The sequence below is a fragment of the Prionailurus viverrinus genome, chromosome B1, assembly GCF_022837055.1.
Source record: "Prionailurus viverrinus isolate Anna chromosome B1, UM_Priviv_1.0, whole genome shotgun sequence".
NCBI lineage: Eukaryota > Metazoa > Chordata > Mammalia > Carnivora > Felidae > Prionailurus > Prionailurus viverrinus.
Window position 1 is genome coordinate 179,483,517 of NC_062564.1, and position 26,960 is coordinate 179,510,476.

Here is a 26,960-nt window from a genome sequence, read left to right on the forward strand (position 1 = left end):
TTCTGGCAGCACAGTATGCCTTTCTTGTTGTTTCCTTGCCACACTTCTATTTGTCATTTTAGCATACGTGTGATAATGTGATTGTTTTAACGAGTCATATCACACTCAGTATATCAGAAAGCTCCAAGGAGCATGAACCCCTCCTGTTGTGTTCAACATTATACGTATGCCCAGCACCTTACACAATAACTGGTATATATGAGAGGTCCAATACAGATTTGTTGAATGAATGGAAGGACTCTTATGACTCTCTGAGGTGGGAATAAGTAGATGATTTCTTTTCCAAAGGGTCTGAAGGAATGTGACTTGGTGGATATTAGGTCTAAAGACATCTCTTTAATACAAAAACTCAGAAGTAGGGAGAAGCTAAAAAACCATTTTTTGTTTTTCACTAAATTTTCCCTTTTAAAATATGAGTTGCTCAGTAGATCAATTATACACTGACTTTGGTGTAAACTAAGCAGTAGGCAGTTGTCTATTGTGAAGTGTTTTCAGTGACAGATTTTTTTTTTTTTTGAGAGAGAGTGAGAGAGAACATGAGTGGTAGATGGAGGCAGAGGGAGAGACAGAAAAAGAGAGAGCATATCTCAAGCAGGCTCCATGCTGAGGCTCAATCCCATTAGACTGGGATCATAACCTAAGCTGAAATCAAGAGGCAGACACTCAGCTGACTGAGCCACCCAGTCACCCCATTAGTGACATTAAAAAAAATTTTTTTAATGTTTATTTATTCTTGAGACAGAGAGAGACAGAACATGAACAGGGGAGGGTCAGAGAGAGGGAGACACAGAATCTGAAACAGGCTCCAGGCTCTGAGCAGTCAGCACAGAGCCCGACGCGGGGCTTGAACTCACAGACCGCGAGATCATGACCTGAGCCGAAGTCGGATGCTTAACCGACTGAGCCACCCAGGCGCCCCAACAGATTTTTGACCGCAAAGTTTGATGCAATCATTAGCTGAACTATAATGAGAAAACTGCAAAATCCTTGAAAAACAGTTAGTTTGTTGTTAGATTTAAAATTTCTTAGTTTCTTGAGTTTCTAAGAATAACAGACACTTCCATTTCAATTGCCTCAGATAAAAATGGGAGGGAAATAGGACGTGTTGACAGAAAATTGTGAAATAAAATTGAGTGATGGTAGATTACATGCTCTTCTTGTGTTGTGTTGGCAGCTATATGCTGCTGTTTTTCAACTGGAAGGTTTGACTAGATAGTGGTAATCCTACTGACTTCCTGATGTCTTGCCAAACCAAGATGTAGGTTCGAAATGATTTGATTACCTTTACCTTTCCTGGATTCTTATTTGGTATGGTCATTATGGAGAAAGCATGTGAAAATACTTCCCAGATGGCATATACTTCATAAAAAACATACATTTCATGAAATAAGTTCTCCTAAATTCTCCAATATTTATTTATTTATTTATTTATTTATTTATTTATTTATTTATTTACCATTAGAGGTATGAAAAGAAGAGTTACTGTTTTATTAGGGATTGTTAATAAACATGGCAGATAAAAAGTATAGAGTTTTTGTTTCTGAGTATAACTGTCGAGGCATTTTTTAAAGAATAGACTACTCTCTACAAGATAATACATGCATGTGGGAAATATGAAACATGTTGCTTAGATCTTCCTTCAAGAACATTTTGTTCAAACGCATTGGGTTGGCAGAGACTTAGATCTACATCATGATCTGAAGCAACTGCAACCCCGCTCTATACAAAAAGAGTTCATCAGTTCACCATTGTAACTTGATGATTACCCCTGTTTCTCCTTTTTTCTTTCACAAGTATTATAAACTCAACCAAACCATAGTCCTGTAGACTCCTAAGTGTCTGTCTTTTGGACAACCCAACACATTCACTAAGACTGTGATTTTTTTTTTAATAAATACACTTTACTTTTAAAGTAGTTTTAGGGGCACCTGGGTCGCTCAGCTGGTTAAGTGACCAGCTCTTGATTTCAGCACAGGTCCTGATCTCATAGTTCATGAGTTCAAGCCCCACATCAGGCTATGCAGTTACAGTGTGGAGCCTAGTTGGGATTCTTTCCCTCTCCCTCTGTCTACCCTTCTCGTTCTCTCTCTCTCTCTCAAAATAAATACATAAAGATAAAAAGTAGTAAAAACAATTTTAGATTCATAGGAAAAGTGAGAAGCTACAGTAATTTCCCATATATTTAGTAATTTCACACATTCATAGCCTCCATCAATATCAAATCCCTTACCAGAATGATACATTTGTAACAACTAATGAACCTATATTGTCACAATGTTATTACCCTGAGTCCATAGCTTATTAGGGTTAACTGTTCTTGTTGTACGTTCTGTGGGTTTGTACAAATGGGAAACAGTGTATATCTATTATTATAGTATCATTTGTAGTAATTTCCCTGTCTAAAAAAAAAATCTGTTCTCTGTTTATTTATCCCTCCCTTTACCATTTACCTACCTAACTCCTGGAAACCACTTCTCTTTTTATTGTCTCCATAGTGTGCTTTGTATCATGAATGGATTTTGGATTTTGTCAAATGCTTTTCTTGTATCTGTTGATCTGTCATTTGTTTGTTTGTTTGTTTAGTATGTTGATATGATGCATTACATTAATTGATTTTCAAGTGTTGAAGCATTCTTGCATGCCTGGGATAAAGTCAGCTTGACCATGGTATATAATTCTTTTTATATATTGCTGGGTTTGATGTGCTAATACTTTATTGAGGATTTTTACATCCATCTTCAAGAAAGATAGTGATTTGGAATTTTTTTTCTCGTGATGTCTTCATTTTGCTACTGGTTTTGTCTGGTTTTGTTACCAGCGTAATTCTGGACCCATAGAATGAGTTAGGAAGTTTTTCCTGTGGTCTGTTTTCTGAAAGAGAATTGGTATAATTTCTTTCTGAAATGTTTGGCTAAATTCATCTGTGATCCCATCTGGTCCTGGTGCTTTGTGTTTTGGAAGGTTATTAACTTATGGTTCAACTTATTTAATAGAGATAGGCCTATTCAAATTGCCTATTTCTTCTTGTATGGCTTTTAACAAATTGTGCATTTTAAGTACTTGTTTCTTTTTCCAATAATAGGTATTCAAATTTGAGAGTTCATATTATTCCTTGTTTATTCTTTTAATATCATGGGCTCTGTAGTGATGTCCTTTCTTTTTTCTGATATTAGTAATTTGTGTGCTATCTTTCTCCTAGCCTGACTAGAGGCTTAAAGATTTTATTGATCTTCCAAAAGAACGAACTTTATAGTTGTGTTGATTTTCTCTATTAATTTCTCGTTTTCAATTTCATTGCTTTCTGCTCTAATTTTTATTATTTATTTTATTCTGCTTACTTTGGATTTAATTTGCTCTATTTTTTTCTAGCTTCCTAAGATGGAAGCATAGATAAGATTCTTCTTTTCAAATATATGCATTAAATGCTATAATTTCCTTCTAAGCACTGCTTATGCCACATCCTGCATTGCACATTCTAAATTTTGATAAGCAGGGTTTTTATTTTTATTTACTTCAAAATACTTTTAATTGTTTTGAGATTTTCTTCTTTGACTCATGTGTCATTTAGAAATGTTTAGTTTTGGGGTGCCTGGGTGGCTCGGTCGGTTGGGCATCCAACTGTTGATTTTGGCTCAGTTCATCATCTAACAACCATGGGATCAAGCCCTGTGTCAGGGTCTATGCTGGCATGGAGCCTGCTAGGGATTCTCTAACTCTCCCTCTTTCTGTGCCCCTCCTCCACTCATACTTTCTCTCTCTCTCTCTCTCTCTCTCTCTCTCAAAATACATAAATAAACATTTTTTTTAAATGTATAGTTTTATCTCCAAGTATTTTGTAATATTTTAGCTATCTTTCTGGTATTGATTTCTGAGTAATCACACTGTGGCCTTGGAGGAAATCCCTCCTCACCATGAATGCTAATCCTTTAAATTTGTTAGGATATGTTTTATGTCCTTGAAGGTAGTTTATCTTATCGAATGTGTTATATAAACTTGAAAAGAATATGCATCTGCTGTTGTTGGATGCAGACATGTGTAAAATGTCAGTTATATCCAAACTGATGTGGGTGTTGTTGAGTTCCACTGTATCCTTCCTGATTTTATGTCTGTTGAATCTATCCATTTTGGTAAAGAGAGATTGGAATGTCCAACTATTATAATGAATTTACTATTTCTCCTTACAATTCTATCAGTTTATGCTTTGCATATTTTGGTTCTTTGTCTTAAGAACATGCACATTGAGAATTATTATGTCTTCTTGGAGAATTGATCCCTTTGTCATAATGTAATGCCCCACTTTATCCATGATAGCTTTCCTTGCTTTGAAGTATGCTCAAATAGCTACTTCACTTTCTTTTGAATGTTCACATGGTATATCTTTCCCCACCCATTTACTTTTAATTTCTATGTGTCTTTATATTTAAGTGAATTACTTATACACAATATATATTTGGATCTTGTTTTGTGATCCACTCTGAAATCCATGTACAGTAAAACCTTGTTTTGTAAGCATAATTCATTCTGGAAACATGCTTGTAATCCAAAGCACTTGTATATCAAAGCCAATTTCAAGAACCATTGGCTTAGTTGTTATCATGTGACATTTGACATCATATACTACTCGTATTACAAGTCATTGCTCGTTTATTAATTTAAAATTTATTAGAAATGTTTGCTCATCTTGAGGAACACTCACATGACAAGTTATTTGCAATCCAATGTTTTACTGTATTTCAATTTGTGGTTTTGGACTATTGATTTTCAGAGTGATTACAGGTATTGTTAATATTTATCATGTTAACTACTATTTCCCAATTATTGCTTTTGTTGTTTGTTCTTGTTTTGGTCTTTTAATCTTTTTGTGTCTTTATTTATTTATTTTTATTTTTTTATTCAACGTTTATTTATTTTTGGGACAGAGAGAGACAGAGCATGAACGGGGGAGGGGCAGAGAGAGAGGGAGACACAGAATCGGAAACAGGCTCCAGGCTCCGAGCCATCAGCCCAGAGCCCAACGCGGGGCTCGAAATCACAGACCGCGAGATCGTGACCTGGCCGAAGTCGGATGCTTAACCGACTGCGCCACCCAGGCGCCCCTATTTTTATTTTTTTAATGTGTACTTATTTTTGAGAGAAGGGGAGACAGTGTGAACAGGGGAGGGGCAAAGAAAGAGGGAGACACAGAATCTGAAACAGGCTGACATGGGGCTAAAACCCACAAAGTTGAGATCATGACCTGAGCCGAAGTTGAATGCTTAGCTGACTGAGCCACCCAGGTGCCCCTTTTTGTGTCTTTAATACTTTTAATTGAACATTTTACATGAATTTCTATCTTCTCTTAACATATCAGTTTCACATTGTTTTTATAAATTTTTTGATTGATTGCCAGCATTTGCGATATACAACTAATTCAAATCACCTTCAAATAAGACTCTATCACTTCACAGGTAGTATGAGTACCTTATAATAACAAAATAATCCTAATTTCCTATCCTGTCCCTCGTATCATTATTGTCATTCATTGTACCTATATATAAATGTAGGTATATATGAATACATAATTTAATATACTGTTGCTATTCTTAATAGCAGTAATAATACATACATAACAGTAATACCTAACAGATGTAACTGTTATCTGTCACATCAAATACGAATAAGAAAACTCAGTATATATGTTACCTTCACTTATTTCTTCTCCAATGCTCTTCCTTTCTTATATGTAGATTTGAGTTTTTGACCTTTATATTCTTCTCCGTTAAGAACATCTTGTAACATTTCTTGCAAGGCAGGACTACTGTCAATAAATTCTCTCAATTTTTGTTTATCTTATGAAATCTTTCTTTGTCTTTCAGTTTTGAAGAATCATTTCACAAGGTACAGAATTCTAGGCTGGTGTTTTTTTTTTCTCTTAAAACAGTTTAAAATGACTTCTGTTTATTTATGTTTTTCTTTTTTCATTGCTTTTCAGTTTTGAAGATTTCTACTGAGGTGTCATTAAACTCAGAAATTCTTTTTTTAGCCATGTTAAGTTTACTTAGAAGTCCATCAAAAGCACTCTTCATATATATTACAGTGTTATACAAATTTTAGTATTTTTTTTTTCATTCTTTCTTAGGTTCCATCTCTCTGCTTACATTGCCTATCTGTTCTTGCTTGTGGTCTACTTTATCCATTAGAACCCTTAGAATATAAATCGTAGTTCTTTTAAACTTCCCATCTGATCATTCTAATAGTATTGCCATATCTGGATTTGGTTCTGATGCCTGCTCTGTCTCTTCAAACTGTGCTTTTGCCTTTTAGTTTATAATAAAATATTTTTCTTGATAACCATGTATGATATATTAGGTAAAATAACTGCTTGGTAATAGGCCTTTGGTAATGTGTTCATAAAGGGGGTCGGAGCATTCTATAGTCTTATAATTAGGTTTCAGTCTTTTAGTGAGTCTTTGCCCTGGACTGTGAACTTCACACATGCTACTCTATTTTTTGCTGTTGTTTTCTTCTTGTTATATGAGACAGGATGGCTAGAGTGGGCCAGTGCTGGATATTTCCCACTTCCATGGGGAAAGCTACATCTGCCTGAGGTTGGACATTTCCTTTTCCCAGGATTGTTGGGATCTGAAAAACACAAAAACAAAAACAAACAAACAAAAACAAAACCATCAGGTTAGACTTTGCTCCTGAGGACATACATTGTTAACTAAAACAGAATGGGCTGATATATTTCAAAATTTTTTTCCTACCCCCTGAGCGAGTTTTGAGGGAATTTTGCTCCAATATTCGCTGTGAGAACCTGGTAGGGCTCCAGGAAGAAAATGTTAAAAGAAGCATGGATGCCCCTGATAACTACGTGCCTTATAGTTTTTATATGTCAGGCGTATCCACGTTGGGCCATTAGCAATTTGTCAATTACAATTCAAGTTTCTTACTTGGCACTGGTTCCCATGCAGATTTAAACTCAGGTTTGTCCTCCAGTAAGTTGTGGCTCTCTGTATTTGTCTGTAGTTTTCTCAAATTTGGGGGAAAACAATTTGTCCTGTAATTTTACTTCTCTTGTGGATCTTTGAAGAGTTGTTAATGTTTTCAATTTGCGTCACTTTTTCCTTGTTAAGACAGAATGGTGACTACCAAGTTTCTGGTATATGGGACCAGACACCAGAAGTCATGTAACTTTTTTTTTTCACTTTAGAACCTTAATTAGTGCTTAATCATCTTTTTAAAAGTGCGGTCTCATTTTACTTAAGTGCAACTTTTGTTTTATTTTCATATTTACACATTTGTTTAGCCAATAATTTTTGATACCCAAATATAGCTGGAATGGTACCAAATACAGCATTAAAGTGCTCAAAAGACATATCCATGTGCGGGAATCACTTTCACAAAAATTACAATACAGAGTAGAGTAATAAATTTCATAAATTAAGCCAGCAGCATGCTGCTGATGTTAATGAGACGAGATATCAACTCTGTGTAGAGTCGTCAATTTCATATGAAGACAGTATGTTGGGTAAAGGGTAGAAATTTGGGGTTTGAGTCAGAGGTTCTGGAAGCTATTCTTTGGTCTGCCATTAGCAGTCTTGCCATTGGCATAAAGACACAGCCCTCATGGCATTAACTTTCAAACTCTATGGATGATGGACCCATTTGAAAATTTGATGACGCTATCCCCCTCTCAAAATATTTGGCCGTACATATATGTTCAGCGGAAGAAACACTGTTACATGAAAATCTGTTTTTGCATCTACAAAGTGAAAATAGTGTATGAGACAATAAGATTTCTCCATTTAAAAACCACAGATGTTTTCCCACTGTTACTCATTTTCATTTGCGCTTAAAATTTCTTTAGGATTTTTTTTATAGTTTATTTATTTATTTTGACAGAGAAACAGAGAAGAGAGAGAGAATCCCAAGCAAGCTCCACATTGTCAGCACAGAGCCCAATGAGGGGCTGGAACTCACAAACTGTGAGATCATGACCTGAGATGAAGTCAAAAGTCAGATGCTTAACGAACTGAGCCACATAGGCTCCCCTGCACTTAAAATTTTTTAAATGAACCCTGAAAAATGTATTCAGTCAACACGTTATGGAGCATTCACTATACATCATCCATTGTACTACAAGCAGGAATAAAGTAATTAGCAAGCTGACATAAATATTTCCACTCAGGGATGAGTAAAAAATGGTAAATCATGGTCAATATTTACCTTTTTGCAATATATTTTTTCCTTATGGATTAAACTCTCAACATATCAAACCCTGAAAAAGTATGTAGTTGAAGAAAATATGGATACCATATATTATTTTCTGGAAACAAGAAAACTTTTAACAGTTAGAATTTGGCCTAATATATCAAGCAGGAAAACAAAAGAAACCCACACAAATTCTATTAGCAAACACTATTTATTATGGAGGATTGTTTTCATAGATTTCAGTGAAGTGAAAGCCAAAACCGAGGTTACAGGACAAGAAGCAGCTACCATCTTTGTTCATGTGACATTGTTGCCAGTATCATCAGTGAATTCAGCATGTTTCTTTGAAATAAAGCAAACTTCCGGGGCACCTGGGTGGCGCAGTCGGTTAAGCGTCCCACTTCAGCCAGGTCACGATCTCGCGGTCCGTGAGTTAAAGCCCCGCGTCGGGCTCTGGGCTGATGGCTCAGAGCCTGGAGCCTGCTTCCGATTCTGTCTTCCTCTCTCTCTGCCCCTCCCCCGTTCATGCTCTGTCTCTCTCTGTCCCAAAAATAAATAAACGTTGAAAAAAAAAAAAAAGAAATAAAGCCAACTTCCTAGGACACATCTTAGTATCACACATTTTGTTTTCACGTTTTCAAGTATCAGTTATGAAATTTCCATAGGGATATTGAAAATTTTTAGTTCAGGATTTGTGTTTGAAATATATCTTAATTTGGTTCTATTCAATTAATTCTTTTTTCTTCATTGGAAATTTCAAAAATGAGTATTTTGGCTTTCCCTTCCTTATCTTCCATGCCACTATTAAATCTCCGAATCTCTTGTTTATGCCCATGTTTCTTTTCTCATGTGTCACAATTCTGCTCTTCATATCTTTCACTTTCCTATGACCTCTTTAAATGTCATCAAAAAGGATACTAACGTAGGAAGCACTCCATGAGAACAAGCAAAAGGGCAGTGGAAGAAGATGAATCAGGGAGCTAGTCTCAGGGAGGAGACTCAATGATGATCCCTCACCCTAAGGTAGAGAATGTTCACCATGTCTTCCTAGTAAGATTTCTGAATTTTCCTAGATTAGTATCAGCTGTGGAACTCTCATTCTTCCTCATCCCATGTTGGGGCATTTATGGTCATTATCTCATCCCAGTTCCACCTAATATACTGTTGGAGAGTTCCTGTTCCTGTCTTCTTACTTCATTGTTATCTAGATCAAGAAGATACACCTTTAAACCTGACATAGGAACGACCATGAGATCCTAGTCTTTGATTATGATGTCTTGATTGGACAGGCCTTTGGTTTGTCTCATTGAGGGTATAATTGAGCATATTTCAAACAAAAAAATGGGTAAAGATCACGTGTAAGCAAAAGAGATTATACCGTGTATCTATTATTTGTAATCTAATTCTTGTTCATTTTGGTGGAAAGATTGCACTTCCCCTCCTCATTGACATTAGGATTATCCTTGTGCATTTTAGCCAATAGAATATGAGTGGAAGGGACATTTTATTTCTAAGCAGAAGTTTTAAGAGCCAGCATGTAACCTGTGCATGTTCCCTCTCATGTGCTTGGCAATGGTTACTACCCTGAGGTTGGCTCTATGTGAGTATAGTGAGAGCGAAATTATACATGTTGTTTTTGTTGTTGAAAGCTAATGAGATTTGGGTGTTGTTTGCTACAACAATTCTCCCATCCTTTTCTGTTTTACTCCTCATTATATTTTATATCCACTGCTTCCTTTGTTGCCAAACTATATCCAGTCAAATCATTGTCCCCAGCCCATGTATCCTATATCCGTGGTTTCAAATTTTTGAGTTTTTTATAGTATTCCTGTTATTGTGGTGAAGCATATACTGCCGGCATTGTCTCAGATCTGGTGCAGATAACATTTCTTTTTAGCATTTCCATGGATGGGGGATTTCTAAGAAGATAAGTATGGAAGGACAAATCAACTCCATTATTTTTGTCACCACCCTTTAATTCAGGGCCACGGTTTAAAGTTTAATGTGTATATTGAATATCCAATATTCTTACCTATTAAAAACTAAAATAATGGTCCATTATCTGTAATTTAGAGACCCAGCTTGTTTAAGAACTTAGAAAACTATGAAAGAGTCTCACTAAAAACTCCAGGTTTTTTTTTTCAATCCTTTGAAAACCCTTTACATTGTCTCATGAACCATAGACTCCATTTTTCAAGTGAACCATTTTTATCTAATAATTCCAAAGCTTTTAGCTGTATTTCCATAGTGAAACAAACAAATATTTCACATTTACATTAATTACTTTATAAAATACTTCAACAAAATAAATTTGATTCTATTGAGGCAAACAAAACTGATTTTGGTATACTTTCTGTTCAGTTAATGGCAGTAGAAGAGTGCCAGACACTGGAAAAAATAGTCCATTAGTCACAACAATTTGTCTTTCCGTGCACATCAGTTTGTATCTTTTATGAAAAAAACGGAAACCTACAGTTAAGTTTGCTCAAGGGATGGGCATGTAAGAGAGCTTTTAACAAAGCATGGAAGTATATATGTTAAAGATTTAGAAGGCTTATCACTGAGTGCAGGAGTTTTATACCCAAACTTTACATTCTGCTTTTCTGTTTTTCTTTGTTTCTGTTTGATTTCTACAAATAGCGTGTTATTCTTGCCATCATGGTTTGATTACAACAGAATATTACAGTTGATATCTTTTATATTTATGGCCAAAGATTTTAATCTTCCACCCAGGTTTTTAATCCAGAAATTAAGTTAAGGACGTGAAACCATTTTTAAATATTTATTTATTTGAGTTATTTTACAATAAGAACAAATGACTCCTTTTATTAAACATTTCGATTCATTTTATATCTTCGGGGAAATATTTCAGAGGCTTATGACATAATAGACACACAAAAATATTTTCTTAAATAATTACAATAATGTCTCTTGATGTTAAATGTCAGTAAAAAGTTTGTTGAACTGCAAAGAGTTTTTATGACATTGTTTAAGAAGACAGAAATACCAGGAATATTAGATTTCATATATCAGCTAAAATATTCCTTTTTACATCTGGTAGCTGTGGGTTATTTTCACAGTCCACAGATCTGTGAGTATCACCGTAAGCATATGCTTGAGCCCTAAGCATCTCAAATAGAAATAGTCTTATTTTGAAACAAATAATTTCCAACACTGATCAAAAATTGTTTTCCTTATCTATTCACAGGCCGTCTGTTACTAATATAATTACATTGTATATTTATAGTGATTCTTGGCACTTATTTAAGGCAGAGGGGGAAGGAATTTAAAAGGAGACTGTTAAACTAATAGAAAAAAATGAGGAAAAGGCACACACCCAAAATGCCAAAAATGCACACAAGAAAGGGAAACAAAAATGTTCTTAAACATCATGGCTCAATGTATCCGTGTTATTAATTTCTATTACTTCAAAATCTTTATTTCATGCATAAAACGAATTAAAATTTATAATTTTCCTTAAATGTGTGTTTCTTCTCCTGGGATATAAAAACTCCGTGAGGATATTGGCTCTGGCTCTGTGTTGTGTTTTTATCATTTAACTGAATGACTGGCACAAAATAGGTACTCAAATATTTGTCAAATGGATGGAAGAATACATAAGTGAGTCTGTAGCTGCCTCTACCAGAGGGATGCTGGAAAATCTTCAAGAATAAATTGGAGCTGGTTCTAGGCAGTGAATAAGAAAGCGGGCATTGCAATGTGTGAGATATAACTGTCTTTTAATGCCAGGGGCACTAATATTCAAAATGAGTTAAGGTATAATATAAACTATTGGTGGCAGAAGAACAAGACGTGGACAGGGCCACTGTATCAGGAGATTATACTCTGTAAAGCAAAACAGAGGAAGAGCAGAGCTTCATGGTTTCTTTCTTCCATCTTTTTGTAGAGTAGGTAAAGGAGAAGAAATTGTAAGATAAGGTATTCATAATAAAAACATAACAGTAATATCACTTTCAACTTAAGTTATCTAAAAATATTTTGATTTTTGCTTGACTGAAGCATTTATTGCTTCTGTTTGGGAGACACAAATGGTTACCTGCCTGCCTTTATCCTATGTCCTCTGCTTTCCTTTCTTTTTTTTTTTTTTTTCACTTGAGTATAGTTGACACACAGTGTTACATTAATTTCAGATATATAACATAGTCATTGGATGAGCTTATATAGTATATTATATTTACCACAGCTGTAGCTACTACCTATCCCCATACAACACTATTACAATATCATTGACTATATTTTCTATGCTGTGCCTTTTATTCCTATGACTTATTCATTCTGTAACTGGAAGCCTATATACATCTCCCATTCTCCTTCACCCATTTTATCCATCTCTCCATGCCCTTCCCTCCCCTCAGTTTGTGTTCTGCATTTAAAGATCTGATTGTGATTTTTTGTTTATGCACTTTTTCTTTTTTAGATTCCCCAAGTAAGTGAAATCATCTGGCATTTGTCTTTCTCACTATGACTTATTTCGTTTAGCATAATACCCTCTAGGTCCATCCATCCATGTTGTTTTAAACGGCATGATGTCATCCTTCTTCATGGCCGCACAATATTCCTGTCCCATTCCTGTGTGTGTGTGTGTGTGTTTCCGTGTACCTACACACACCACATCTTCCTTATCCATTTGTCTATAGGTAGACACTTAGGTTGCTTCCATATTTTGGCTATTGTAAATAATGCTGCAATAAACAAAGAAGTGCATATATCTTTTCAAAGTAATGTCTTTATTTTCTTTGGATAAATACCCAATAGTGGAATTTTTGGATCACAAAATGAGAACAATAATAAAATTTGTATGTAGCCACAAAAGACCCCTAATACAAAAGTAATCTTAAGAAAGAAAAAAAAAGCTAGAAGTATCACGATTCCAGATTTTAAGATATACTACAAAGCTGTAGCAATCAAAACAGTATGGTAGTGGCACAAAAATAGACGCATGGATCAATAGAACAGAATAGAGCCCAGAAATAAACCCATGTTAATTATATGGTAAACTAATCTGTGACAAAGGAAGCAAGAATATATAATAGGGAAAAGACAATCTTTTCAAGAAATGGTGCTGGAAAACCACCTGCATGTAAAATAAGAAAACTGGACCACTTTTAACACCATAAATAAACTCAAAATAGATGAAAGACCTAAACATGAGACCTGAAACCATAAAAATCCTATAAGAGAACACAGCTAGTAATTTCTTCTCTGCTTTCTTACTAACCTAGAATTTATTTAGAGCAGCAAAGTACTTGATTGAAACTCAACAGATAACAGTGGAGATCAAAGACAGAAAAATGGCAAATCATTTCATATGGTTATTTATTTTGATATGGAGGAAAACATTGCTTTAAAAAAACAATGGCTCTGATGGTTGATAATATCTGGAAATTTCTAACAGCATTATTTACCACTGTCAACATTAATGTTAACATTTAACCATATTTAACACCATTATTTAGTTTGAAACATATGGAGTTAATTATTGCTGGGATTCCTTAAACGGTTCATTAAGAACAAGTTATTTAATGCAACTTATTATGTGTGTATTTGCAAGGCAATGAGCAAGATGCTGAAGACTATATAAAGATTCCAGCAGGACATATTCAATATGTCCAAAACAATTCCCAGTTCTCCAATTTTATGCCTACAACACTCCAATATTAAATTAAGGCTTTATAGTTCTACATTCTCAGCAAAAGTCACCAGAATCTATCCATTTCAAGTCAGATTCCTGGGATTCGTTCTTTACTTTGTCCTCTCTCTCTCTTTCTCTTCCTCCCCTCCCTTTTCTCAATTTTCTCATCAATCCATCTCAATTATCAATATTTCTTCACTGTGAAGCAATGTATTTCTTATTCATCCTTTACTTGTTAAAAAATAACTTAACAAATATTTATGACTGTATATTTATTGATTGGCAGTATGTTGATCCATAGTGAAATAGTGGGGGATAGTCTAGTGCTTCTGGACTTTTACATTCTAGAAAATAATACACATAATAAAATGAGTAGAAACAAAGTTTAAGTGCTATGATAAATCCTATCTCAACCATAGGTTTGCATATAAATTTGTATTTTTTTATTTCTAAAATTATTTTCGGTTCTCTACACTGAGAAATTATGCATTTTATAATATATGCCTTTTACTTTGATGATAAATATAATGCATAATTATACACACCTCAAATAATTAAAGATACATGACTAGGAAATTGAAAGTAATCAGAAAAAATTAAGTATAACTTAGAAAATTACTAATTGTTACCTTCCCACTAAAAGTCTCCTACTGATGTGAGAGTTTATTTATGATAGGTTGACATTAATAGAGCCATGAAGAAACATAAACTCATGATTCACAAGGAAGTTGTCAGCCTCAAAAGAGGAAGACAGATGATTTTCTGAAGTGTTCTGTAATTTCATTGGGCAGTTTTGCAACAGCTCTAAAACAGCACAATTAAACAAAACAAATATAGCTTCTTTTATAAAAGGTGTGTATTTGCTGAAAGGCATTCAAATTAAGGCCACAAGAGTAAAGAACAGCTAAGAGCTTAGAGATTTTTTATTTTTCATATCAATGTATAATCATTCCCATCCTGAAAATTTATGCAATATATGTTTCATATTTTTTATCTTTTGCAAATAAAAATATTCTAACTTATATATTTTCTGTATAACAAGGCAAAAAAAATTTATATTGCATAAAGTGTGGTATCGCTTGATATCATCTAAAATAAAATAAATTTTGAAATAAAAATAAATTTAAATAAATTAAATAGATTCACTTTCTTTTAGCTTGCAATATACAACCAAAAGCAATGTGTTGTCCGTTACATCCCTGGGAAATTGATTGGGAGATAAAGATTTGCCTCCATGTGAATTACTCAGGAAAAGTATTCTTCAATGAGCAAGAGAAGCAGGGCTTGGTAGAAGCAAAAATTAACTGCAACGCAATTGCAACAAAATCTTCCAAGCCTATGAGAAGACCTGAAGCCAGAATGACCTTTCCAAGATGTCTCAAGCAAAAACAAGAAACCCAAGCCTTATATTCCCATGTTGACCAGGCATTAAATGCAGGCTGCTTTCAGGAGAGAGAATACTTGGGGAGTTAGCTCTCTTTAGTTGAGCACAGTGGTTAGGAGGACTCAGCAATGAGCCATCAGCAGATGACACTCCCAGCAGCAAAGAGAATGACAGGTTTGTACCTGCTGGGGTTTTGAGTGACACAGCACAGTATCCACTTCAAGGCAAAATCAGTAGGATGTAAAAGTAGCACCTCAATGTTTATTGATTGCAATGTATCTCATTCAATTTACCTGAGCACATTCATTAATAGAAAATGTTGAAACAAATACTTGTTCAATATGATAAAGCTTTTGGGCTTGGCTTTTAAAAAAATGGTGCATTATAAGATTGTGAAATCTTGCTTTTTTTTTAACGTTTATTTATTTTTGAGACAGGGAGAGACACATGAATGGGGGAGGGTCAGAGAGAGAGGGAGACACAGAATCTGAAACAGGCTCCAGGCTCTGAGCTGTCAGCACAGAGCCTGACGTGGGGCTCAAACTCACTACGGAGTGTGAGATCATGACCTGAGCTGAAGTCGGCCACCTAACCGACTGAGCCACCCAGGCGCCCCGTGAAGTCTTGCTCTTAAGTCATCTTTTCGCAGGTTGTTTTTTTTTTTTGTTTGTTTGTTTTGTTTTGTTTTAAGCATTTGGTTAAAATTCAATCAAACTTTAAAGAATCATATTGAGGATAATTTCAACCTCTTTACACATTTTTAAGTTGTTAAATTTAAACCAAGTTGTTGGTTTTTTTACAGAACTATGTCAAATATTGTGACATGTATCGTATAGGCTACCCAGAGTTGGAGCTAAGCAGGTTGCCAACACCATGAGCTTGGCCACTGTAGCTATCACTAAGGTGAGCCATCAGCCAAGAGAGGTGAAAGCCATATGATGGAATCATAGCATTATCTTTAGAGAATGCTGAGTATTACCATGATCGATCAAAGAAAAAAAAATCAATTGCTCAAATCCAGGGGTGCAGCAGTGGTCTGAGATACAAGACAAACTCAATAATCTAGGGTACTTTGACATGGCAAAACAGACTATAGTGAAAGCAAATTAGAAGTTGTTAAGAAAACCGGAACAAATAAGCTTGAAGTGACTACTGGTAATTTTCATTGATCTCTTGTTGATTATTATTCATTCTTATCTCTTGGCAACTGCTCAAGACAAACACACTGGTAGGATGTATTTCAGTGGCTGCATTTAGGGAAATATAAAATCATCTTAAGCTACCTTTAATGCCACATATGTAATAATGCTGCCTACTCGATTTTGAAATTTTGATTTGTTCAGATACCACCCCATGCCCTCCCAAACATCTGGACAAATTTTGACATTTGGGATAGAAAATCACCAAATGGAACCAGCTTCTCAGAGTCTGCCTAAAGGTTAATATAGTAGGGGTGGGGAAAAACTATTTTATAATAATTATCTTCTAATAATAAGAAAATGGAAATATTTTGAAGCCACAATTTGAGTCATGAAATATGAAACTAATAAGATAGATGGTCTTCACCGAGGTATATATCTTATGGATAAATAATTTAAGAAACCTAAATATGGTTAATTAAGTGCCAGAATAAGTGTTACTTGTTCAAAGTAAAGTCAAACAAGCTTCAATGGTCTAATATTAACAAAAATATTTCATGTCATTGCTTTTGTAGTACTGATGACTAATTTCTATATAAATGAAAGATAATTATTACAAATGCTTTAGATTTAATATGTAACTTTTAGAGTAATTCATAAACAATATATTAATTTTTAATATACCTTCAATTGAAGTACAGGGACAAATATGTCTCCCCATTTGTCTCTCTTACAGATAATGCGTGAAGATTTCCTTACAGAGATTAATTCTATATTCAGGATAATTTGTATGCATTAATTTTATTCTATATGTTCATCTTTAAAGGAAGTCACATAAAGGCAGAGATTATAGCAGAGATTGTGGGCATATGTTTCTTGTTTTATTTGCTTCAAAGCTCATCTGTTTTATATGATTGCTACTTGAATTGTCACAGGACAAAAGTTTGTAAAATGAAGACACTCTGTGACTTTGGCTAGGAGTGATTGCTCTGAGGTTAGGCATTTGATCCATACTAATGATGAGGTTCATATCAGGAGTTCTATTAGCGTTAACAGGAAAAAGCCCCATTATTTTATTGGGTATGTAAGCCTGGTGTATCAGGAGAAACCACTTTAGGAAAATGATATTGAGAGCTTCTTAGTAATGTTTCACAAGATGAACCTAAAATCTCTTTGTTTGGAATTCTTAGTTGCTGAGCTAACGTGTTCCTTTTTGATTTGGTTGGATTATTTGAACTTGAAAACTTGCGTGAAATTAGTCCTTTATTATTCTATGAAACTCTATGGTCAAGAGAGAGGAAACAAGAAACAGATATAACTTCAAAAACAAAACTTTTTATATATGACTTAAAATCCAGTTGTGCACAGAGCAGATAGTGATGGATCCCAGTAATCATATAAAGTCACACACAGATAATTGAATATTGATTTTACTTTGATTAATTTCTGTCTTCAAAGTTCATAGGGCCTGTTCAGCAAATATGATAGTCATATGTTTTGTGTTTTCTTTGGAGTCTCTTAAAGTTCTCCAGGTCTTTAATTTTATGGTGAAATTATATTACCTTTAAAATTACCACCAAAAAATACATTACCTTTTGCCTAGAACTAAGTGGTAATTAACATGGAAAGTAAGTTGGAAACAACACTATAATAAAACATGTTGTAAAGATATTAAATGCTGTAAGATATTAAATGTTCTGAACATTCCAGCATTTGTATTTTTTAATTGAAGTAGAGTTGACATACAATGTTATCTTAGTTTCAGGTATACAACCTAGTGAATCAAGAATTCTATAAAGTACACAGTGTTCACCACAGAAACGTAGTTACTATTTTTCACCATACACGCTTATTACAGCATTATCGACTATTTTCCCTGTGCTACAGCTTTCATCCCCGTGAATTATTTATTTTATAACTGCAAGGTTGTACTTCACAATCCCCTTCACCTATGTCACCCATTCCCCACCCTCTCTGGCAACCACCAGTGTGTTCTCGATTTTTGTGATTCTGTTTCTGTTCTTTTTTTGTTGTTGGTGGTGGTGGTGGTTGGTTGGCATTTTTAGCATTGTTTTCCATATTATACATTCTATTCTGACATATATATGTACAAATAGGAAAATGATTGAAAGTGTCCACATCTTTCAAAGGGATGTGTAAAAAGGTAAATAAAAATGTGTTACTATTGATGTTTTTGTTCAACACAGGAATATCATTTTCTTCTTTGAATTCAAAAAAAAACATTCGGAGAAAAAAAGTCACCTTCCAGGATAACTTGTCTGGGATGAACCTTCCAAAATTATTTCAACAAGTATTCTTATATATTTGAACATATCTCTATTTAATTTTTGCACAGTAATTACATTTTAGCTTCCCATTGAAACGTATATTTTAAATTAGTTTCCTCATTATTATTGTTGCACTATCTTCTAAAAATTCCTCTAAAGTTGTAATAATATAAATTATATAGATAGATATATACATAATAACATATGTATATCACTTTTATCATTGTCTCTCTGTAGACTGACTGTAATTCCCCACCCCCCACCCCATGAGGATATATGGGATTTTCTCTTTTTCTAAGGGTTAAAAATTATCAGTAAAATATCTAGGGGCTTAGGGTTTTTTTGTTTTTTTATTCCTCTCTTCTGGGCCATTGTCACCTCATTGTCTTGAGTATTGATTTAACACCCTACCTTCTCTGCTGTCTATTTTTCTATTAGGCAAATGTTGCATCTCCTGGGAGTTCTCTTCTGATTTGTAACTTGTTTTTCATGAATTCTATCTCCATATGCCTTTGTGATGTGCTCTCAGAATATTCCTCAGCTTTATATTCAAGCTTGCAACATATTCCTTAACTATGTCCATTATATATTCATCCTATCTACTGAGTTATTTCCCCATGATCATTTTGCACTTTCATGGCATTTTAATGCGTGCAGTATATTTTGAATCACTCTGTTGATATTAGTTATACTTGCTATAGCATCCTGCTCAGCTTATCTATTAACTCTATTTCCTGAAACTTTTCTATTTTTACTCTGTTATGATGCTGGCTTTCTTCCAATATCTGGTAATTCTCAGTTATATGCGTATTATGTAACTGAGTTACCCCAGTTAATTTTTTTTTATTGGAGCTGCACAGCCAGTCTGCAGTTGTGCTGAATGCAAGTAAGTGCTAGTTGCTTGCTGTGTAAATGGGGGAGAGTGGTGGCATATAACTGAGTGGAATACTTCAGTCTGTGTATAAGCACTGCCAGTAGCCCAGACAGTTTTGGCCCTCTACCCCAAGGTTCCATATCTTCTCTCCCAATGGGAAGCAAACTCCTATCCCGTCACATTCCTGCTGCCTGTCTCAAGGAACATGAGGAAGGGTATGCATAAATCACCAACCAATGCTTCTCCTGCTATAGTATGTAGCAGGCCTGGAAATATAAAAAAGAAAAAGTCTGAAAGTGGAATATAACTAGAAGTCAGAGACATATAAATTAAGGGTCTCGAATTTCACAACAGACAAAGGGTTACAACTGTCAACATTTTGGAGAAATAATAAAAAAATAAAGGCCAGAAACCACTCCCTGGATTTCAATCTGGAGATATCGTAGTGACTGCTTCCATGTTATTTTGATTGGTGTGGTGAGAGAAGTCAGAATGGAGTGGGTCAAGACGATGATTTTAAAGATTACTGAGGACATCAAGTAAGCAAGTTCAAATGGTGTTTTCAAGAGTTTGACTGAATAAGAATGAGCGATTTAAACAAAGAGCCAGAGATGATGGTGAATATTGTTTGTTCCTTATCTAGGATCCATTCTCTCCTTCGTTCTTATAATGAAGCCCTGATTTTGTGCAAGGCAGCTGTGGTACACAAAATTTTAAGAATGACCTCACACCCTCAAACTTGTATAATTTCCTTCCCTTTCAGTGTGGATGGAACCTATGAATATGATGAGATATCTCCCCCTTGATTGTAATTATGTTACGTGGAGTAGTCAACCTTCAAATAGAGATTATCCAGATGGGCCTAAAGTAATCACATGAGCCCTATAATAGCAGAGAATAATCTCCAGCTGGTAGCAGTAAACTAAAAGAGTTTCCAAGTGTGAGAAGGACTTGATGGTCCATTGCTGGTTTTAAGATGGAGGGAGCCTTGGGGCACCTGGGAATTCTGGGAGAACCCAGAATTCTGACCTACAGAACTATGAGCTAATAAATGGATATTGTTTTAAGCCTATGAATTTATGATAATCTGTTAATCAGTCTTAGAAATTAGTGGTATCAGTAATGTTGCCAGATAAAATTTCTACCCTTCCCAGAATCTTTTATATAGAGGTGGTCAGGGGAAAATCTGATCATTTTTGATATGTAAGTAGATGACTTCCTCAGAGTTCTGGAAAAGATTTTCCTTAATTACCATAGGCTTCATCACTTTCCGCCTACCTTTTCATCATTAGCATGCAAAGGTAGAAATGGGTTGTATGGGAGCCATCTTGTGATGGGTATGAGACAACAAACATGGGGGTAAAGTCCAACAGAATAGGGATGCTGACATTAAATTTTTTTAATGTTTATTTATTCTTGAGAGAGAGAGACAGAGACAGAGCATTAATGGGGGAGGGTCAGAGAGGGAGAGACAGACACAGAATCTGAAGCAGGCTCCAGGCTCTGAGGTGTCAGCACAGATCCTGACGCAGGGCTCAAACTCATGAACCGTGAGATCATGACCTGAGCCAAAGTCGGACAGTTAGTTAACTGACTGAGCCACCCAGGCACCCCGGGATGGTGACATTTTAAAAATATCTTTAGGAAATGGGCAGTTGATAGGTGAATAAAACATGGTACCCATCTTGGAATGACTACCTCCAGCCTCCTGATGATGTGAGAAAATCTACTCCTCTGTGTTTAGGCTACTAAAAGTTGATATTTTAATGGTTAGCATCAAACATAATCATCACTAATATAACAGTAAAGAGACATTTAAGAATTGTCTATTATTTGTTTATTGGGGCCATTAGATGGAGGGACATATGCATCTTTAACAGGCTAACATTAGAAAAATTTATATGACTGTATGCCAAAAGAATGGTACTAGACAAGTTAATTTAAAAAGGAATATGCAAGAAAATATGACAAAGGTTAAATAAACAGAAGATGAAAGATTCATGCCCTGAGACTGAACAAAATGGTGTACTAAATTTTTAGTTAAGTTTATAGGTGTTGGCTAGGGCTGTGGGTGGGAAGGAGATGCCTAATCACTTCAAATATTATATTAAACATTTTTCTGAAAGTGACGAAGATGAGAATTTAAGGAACTAGTAGAATTTTTCTATTATTACTTGATGAAATATGAAAGAAAGGATGTTTAAGGAAAAGTAAAGTGATATTAAGTGACTTCAGGTTCATAAATGTTAGAGGGAATATTTTTTGGAAATATCGGTGGCCTATGGTAAAGTTGTTTTTTTGCCAGCAATCCTGTAGAGTCAAGAAAGAAGCAAAGCCTGAGAATCGGAAGAATGGTCCACTATTGAGATTTTTCTGGAAAAAGTCCACCAATAGGGGACAAATTTGACATAATACCATAAATAACCAATACACATTAAGTAACCAGCAGAGTATCTAGAATCCTGCAATTCAGAGTGGTCCACAGACCAGCAACGTAGACATCATCTGGATGTTGTCAGACATGGAGAATCCCTGGCCCCACTCAAGTCCTGGTGAATCAGAATCTGCATGTTAGCAGAATACGCAGCTGATTCACAAGCACAGTAAAATTTGGGAAACAATGGTCTAGTGAATGGCATATTTCAGAAGTAGAGGTCCTTTGTTTCTCTTTGGCTGTGTAAGGCATTCAGTAGAAGGTCTCCATGTAAATTTCATTTTTTAGTACATCTGTTCAGGAAATGTTCAATGGTTATCTACAGTTTGTTGGCTCCCGTAAATGTGATCAAACTCAGCTAATTTCTGTCACACTGATTTTGAAACTGGCACATCACTTTAAGTCTTGCTTTCTTAGTTCTTTTTTCAAAAACTATTTATTGAAACCTTTTTAGGTAAGATCACTTCTAAATGCTTTATCTAAATCATTTAACTTTTTAAAGTAACTTTTTAAGGTGAATATTTTGACTAAGGAATTTATCCTGTGTTTTACAATTTTGCTAAGTTTTATAAGTTTCATAATGTTGAGTTTTTCTAATTATAAGAGTACTATAAATTGACTACAAAGAATTTGGAAAATGAAAAAAATGTATGAGGCAGGAGATAAAAATCATGCATTTTCTCACATTTCATAGTTAATATTTTAAGCTGATATTTTATATTCAATATTATGAACTGCTCATTTTCCATATCACAAGCACCAAAACAAAAGAAACCAGGAAAATATTTTATTATGTGACATGTTAATAAAACAGATAATGGCAAAGATTAATATTCTTCATTTGTGCTTTTATAGTTAGAATGATACCAATGAATGATACTTCTTGGATTGAGGTAAGCTTAGTTGAATTTTTATTACATAAGATGAAGTCATTATTAATTACATCTTTCATACAAAAATGATTCACACAGAAGACTTTTATCGTATATTGATATATAAAACTGGTGTCCTAGAATTAAATACATTTACACATACACATATACACAGACACATACACAGTCATGTAGAACTGTATAAGCAAAATAAATGTGCCAGAAATTATTAATAAAGTGTAGATGATTTTTGTCTTTATATATATTTTTTATATTTTTTTCAAATTGAACATAAATTATTATGGCCAGAAATTCCAAGTTATATTATTTTTTTTTACGTTCATCTTTATGAGAAAAGAATTTTAAGGCAAAATTGACAAATATACATAAATATTCTTAGAAGAAATTCCTTTTGTACTTGCAGAAATTCCTTCATTACAGAGAATAACATTCAAAAGACACTTTCCTGTCTCTCTAAACCAGTATGCATTTTTTGTAATGTGTCACTGAAGTAAAATTCAAGTGTTTGTGAAAAAAAAATCAAGTCTCACAGGATCATTACTTAATTATAAGTCTTTTTAAATGTTGTGATGTGGTGGGATGTGGCTATATTTGTACTTTAAAAAAACAGTAAGAAAATACATGGTCTTTTGTTGTTTTGTTGTTGTTGTTTTATTTATTTTGAGAGAGAGAGTAGAGAGGGGAAGGAGGGTGTAGAGAGAGAGGGAGAGAGAGAATCCGAAGCAGGCTCCATTCTGTCAGCACAGAGCATGACCTGAAGCTCAAACCCACAAACCATGAGATCATGAGTCCTACGATTAGCCAACTGAGCCACCCAGATGCCCCTGTGCTTTTGTTTTTTAAGTGAAATTTTGATTTCATGCAAGTAAAAAAATGGTAGTATTTGTATTTTGGAATAACTTCAAAGTATGTTTATGTAATATACTTAGCTTTACAAATTTCCTAGTAGCATTTTCAAAGTCCATATTTTCATATCTAATCTAACATTATCATCTATTTATATCAGTCACCATCTGTCATCTACACACACACACACACACACACACACACACACACACAATAGTTATGGAGGCAATTAAATGCTGAACTAGGAGAGATCAGGAGAGTCAGAAGTTGTCATTCACTGAACTGCTTAGCTACACTGAGGAAGTAAAATCCTCTTTTTGAATTTCAGCTGCATTATTTGAAACAGAAAGTGAGATGAGGCTCCTAATTTCTATATCAGTCAAGTGAAGACATTACTATTCATCCTGCATTGTAAGAATTACAATTAAATAATGAATGTGAAGTATTTAGCAAAATGCTTGACAAAGAAAGTGTCCCAATTTGATTGAAAATCACTTCCAGTTCTAATATTCTACTGTTAAGTAACCAAGTTTCTTTTTATTATTTTTTTCTGTCTGTGTTTAATGGGAATACAGTACAACACTTCCAACAAATTATTCATTTGTGCTCTTTCCCTTCCCCTTTCAGGTCACTGGAGGTACCACACTTAATCTAGCTGTTAACCATTTTAACCTGAGGGGTTGTTGAAAATAAATCCTCTTTAGAAGGCTTTCTAAGGTCCACTGATGATTTCAAAATAGCTAGAGAATCAATCAGATTAGCTAAAACATTTTCTACTCAGGCATCTATTAGAAAACTGATGTCTGTATAATGCATCTTTGACATTGTGAACCTCTATCCTAGCTCTACAAAATGAGTAGTAAAAATTAATACTTAAAGGCAGATTTTTCCCGAAGTTTTTTTTCCCCTAAAAATTCTCATTTTCTAACCAACATTAGGTTAACATGAGTGTGACTTGTTCCTCGAAACTGGTTTAATTTTTTTAGCCAGTATGTGTGTGTGCGTGTGTGTGTGTGTGTGTGTGTGTGGTCTCTCATATCTATCTATATCTATATATAATATTAGACAAAAACAAAACCTTCAAAGAAAAAAATTATTTCAGACCTTTATCTTTAGCAACTGCAGTAGAAGTGAATCCAAATTGGAAATTTAAGGTATAGTTAAAATTATGACACATTGGACATAACTAGAAGACGAGTTTTAGATCATTCATAGTGATTAGCTTATTAACTTTGAAAAGCCATTCAATGTCTCTGGACTGCACTTTATTCATCAGATAATCAGTGATTTGTATTGTGCTACCTCTGAAATAACTATAAAATGTATTTCTAATAAATATTACTATTTGTATAACCAATATTGTGGACTTTTCTAAAGCAGGAATTATGTTTATCTCTTCCACACCTATATCAACCAATACCTAGCAATTGTGCATCACAAATATTAATACACAAATGATAGATGGATGATTGTATTAATACACAATTTTCTTTTATTAGTTTGATGTAGTTTTGAATAGAAATTTTCAAACTCAGGAGACACAGCAATATATTCTAAATAGTGCACAAAGCCCATGCAACCAAATTATTTTGTAAGATACTTCTAAATAAAAATTAAAATTTCAGAAAATTTAATACAATTAACTTTCCATGACCTTATTCTTATCATGTATAAATATGTCCTCTTTCATAAGCCAAGACAGAGCTTAGTTGCCCAAACAAACCGTGACCTTGAAATCTCTATAGTATTCATCAGTATCCACTCCCAATAATGTGTTTTTACTTATAGTAGACTCCCAATAAAAATCCATTCATTTAAAGCAAGAAATAAAAATGTGAATCTCCAAAGTCAACTACCACAGATATTCCATATGTCATTTTCTGAAGGCACTTGGCATTGCATAATTTGGAAAACATATAAGGGGACTAATTCTGCTGAACAATTTGAAGCTAATGGCATCTCTTGTCATGGATGGCAGTGTGAGAGTACAGCTGACTTCATTTCAAAGGTACTACACTGCTTTGAAGTAGTCCTTATTATAGAAAATCGAGAACATCCTTGAAATGGTTTCAAAAATAGACATTTTAGGGGAAATTACCACCTGAATCATTCCAAGATAAAAGAACGTGCCAATAATACAAATGTCAAATGCCAGCTTTCATAAATATGTCCCAAATCCTAATTGGAACAGAGTAATATAATTACTAACACATAAATTATATCTTACATTCATGTGTAACATCTTATATGTATTATATAGGCGTAATATTATAATTGCCTTATGATGCTAACATGAGAATTTTTTTTATTTCTTTCATGAAAAAAAAATGGACCAGAGTTGGAAAGTTGAATTGTCTGATCAAGATTTAAGTACTGCTGTTAAATTACATTGTCAGTCTTGTAATAAATTCTGATTAAGAATTTACACCTTTGTGAACAGATTAGCAGACCTAATTGATTTTGATCCGTTAACTTCAATTTGCAGCTTTAAAAAGGTGTAACCTCACCCAGATTTATGGTTTGAAGCTCTTGTGTTTGAATTAATGAATTTTACATCTGATCTCATTAAGAAGAATTTTGGTTAAGTACATATATTTCTCGGAGTGGAAGCTCTTTGCCTTAACTCCTGGGCATTGCATATATTTTCATAAATGTCCCCATTTATTAATCTCCAAACATATGAAGCAATAATTTTACATCTCATTCATTATCTGTCAACCATCAGTTTCTACTTCCATATAATTATGAGGAGAACTTATCCTGTATTTTTATCTTCTTACCATCCTCCTGGACTTTGCCTGCAGTGATAGACATATGGTCAGGATGTTCTAACTCAGTTGTTAACATGCCATATTGCAGATAACAATCATTTATCATAGAAGCAGTTAGAGACGCTGGGAAAAGCCAGGCACAATAATTATAAATTATCACTTGTAATTATATTTTAAGGTTTGATAAAAGATGGTTTATAGAAATTCATTATGTGAAGATGAGTTCCTGTTCAAAATAAATATGGAACCTGAGCGTGGGTTCTGTTTTCTGATTCCTATTCCATACATGTTATTAAATTTGGCATCAAAATCCATCAAAATATTTTAACCAGTTAATAAACAATGCAATTCTACATTATATATTCTACAATATATTAAGTGAGTACTTAAACTCACTCAAAATATTTCTGTATCATACAAGTAAAGATTTTTTTTTTGGCTTAAATAGACAACCATAAAATTCATTGGGGCAGCAAATTAGCTTT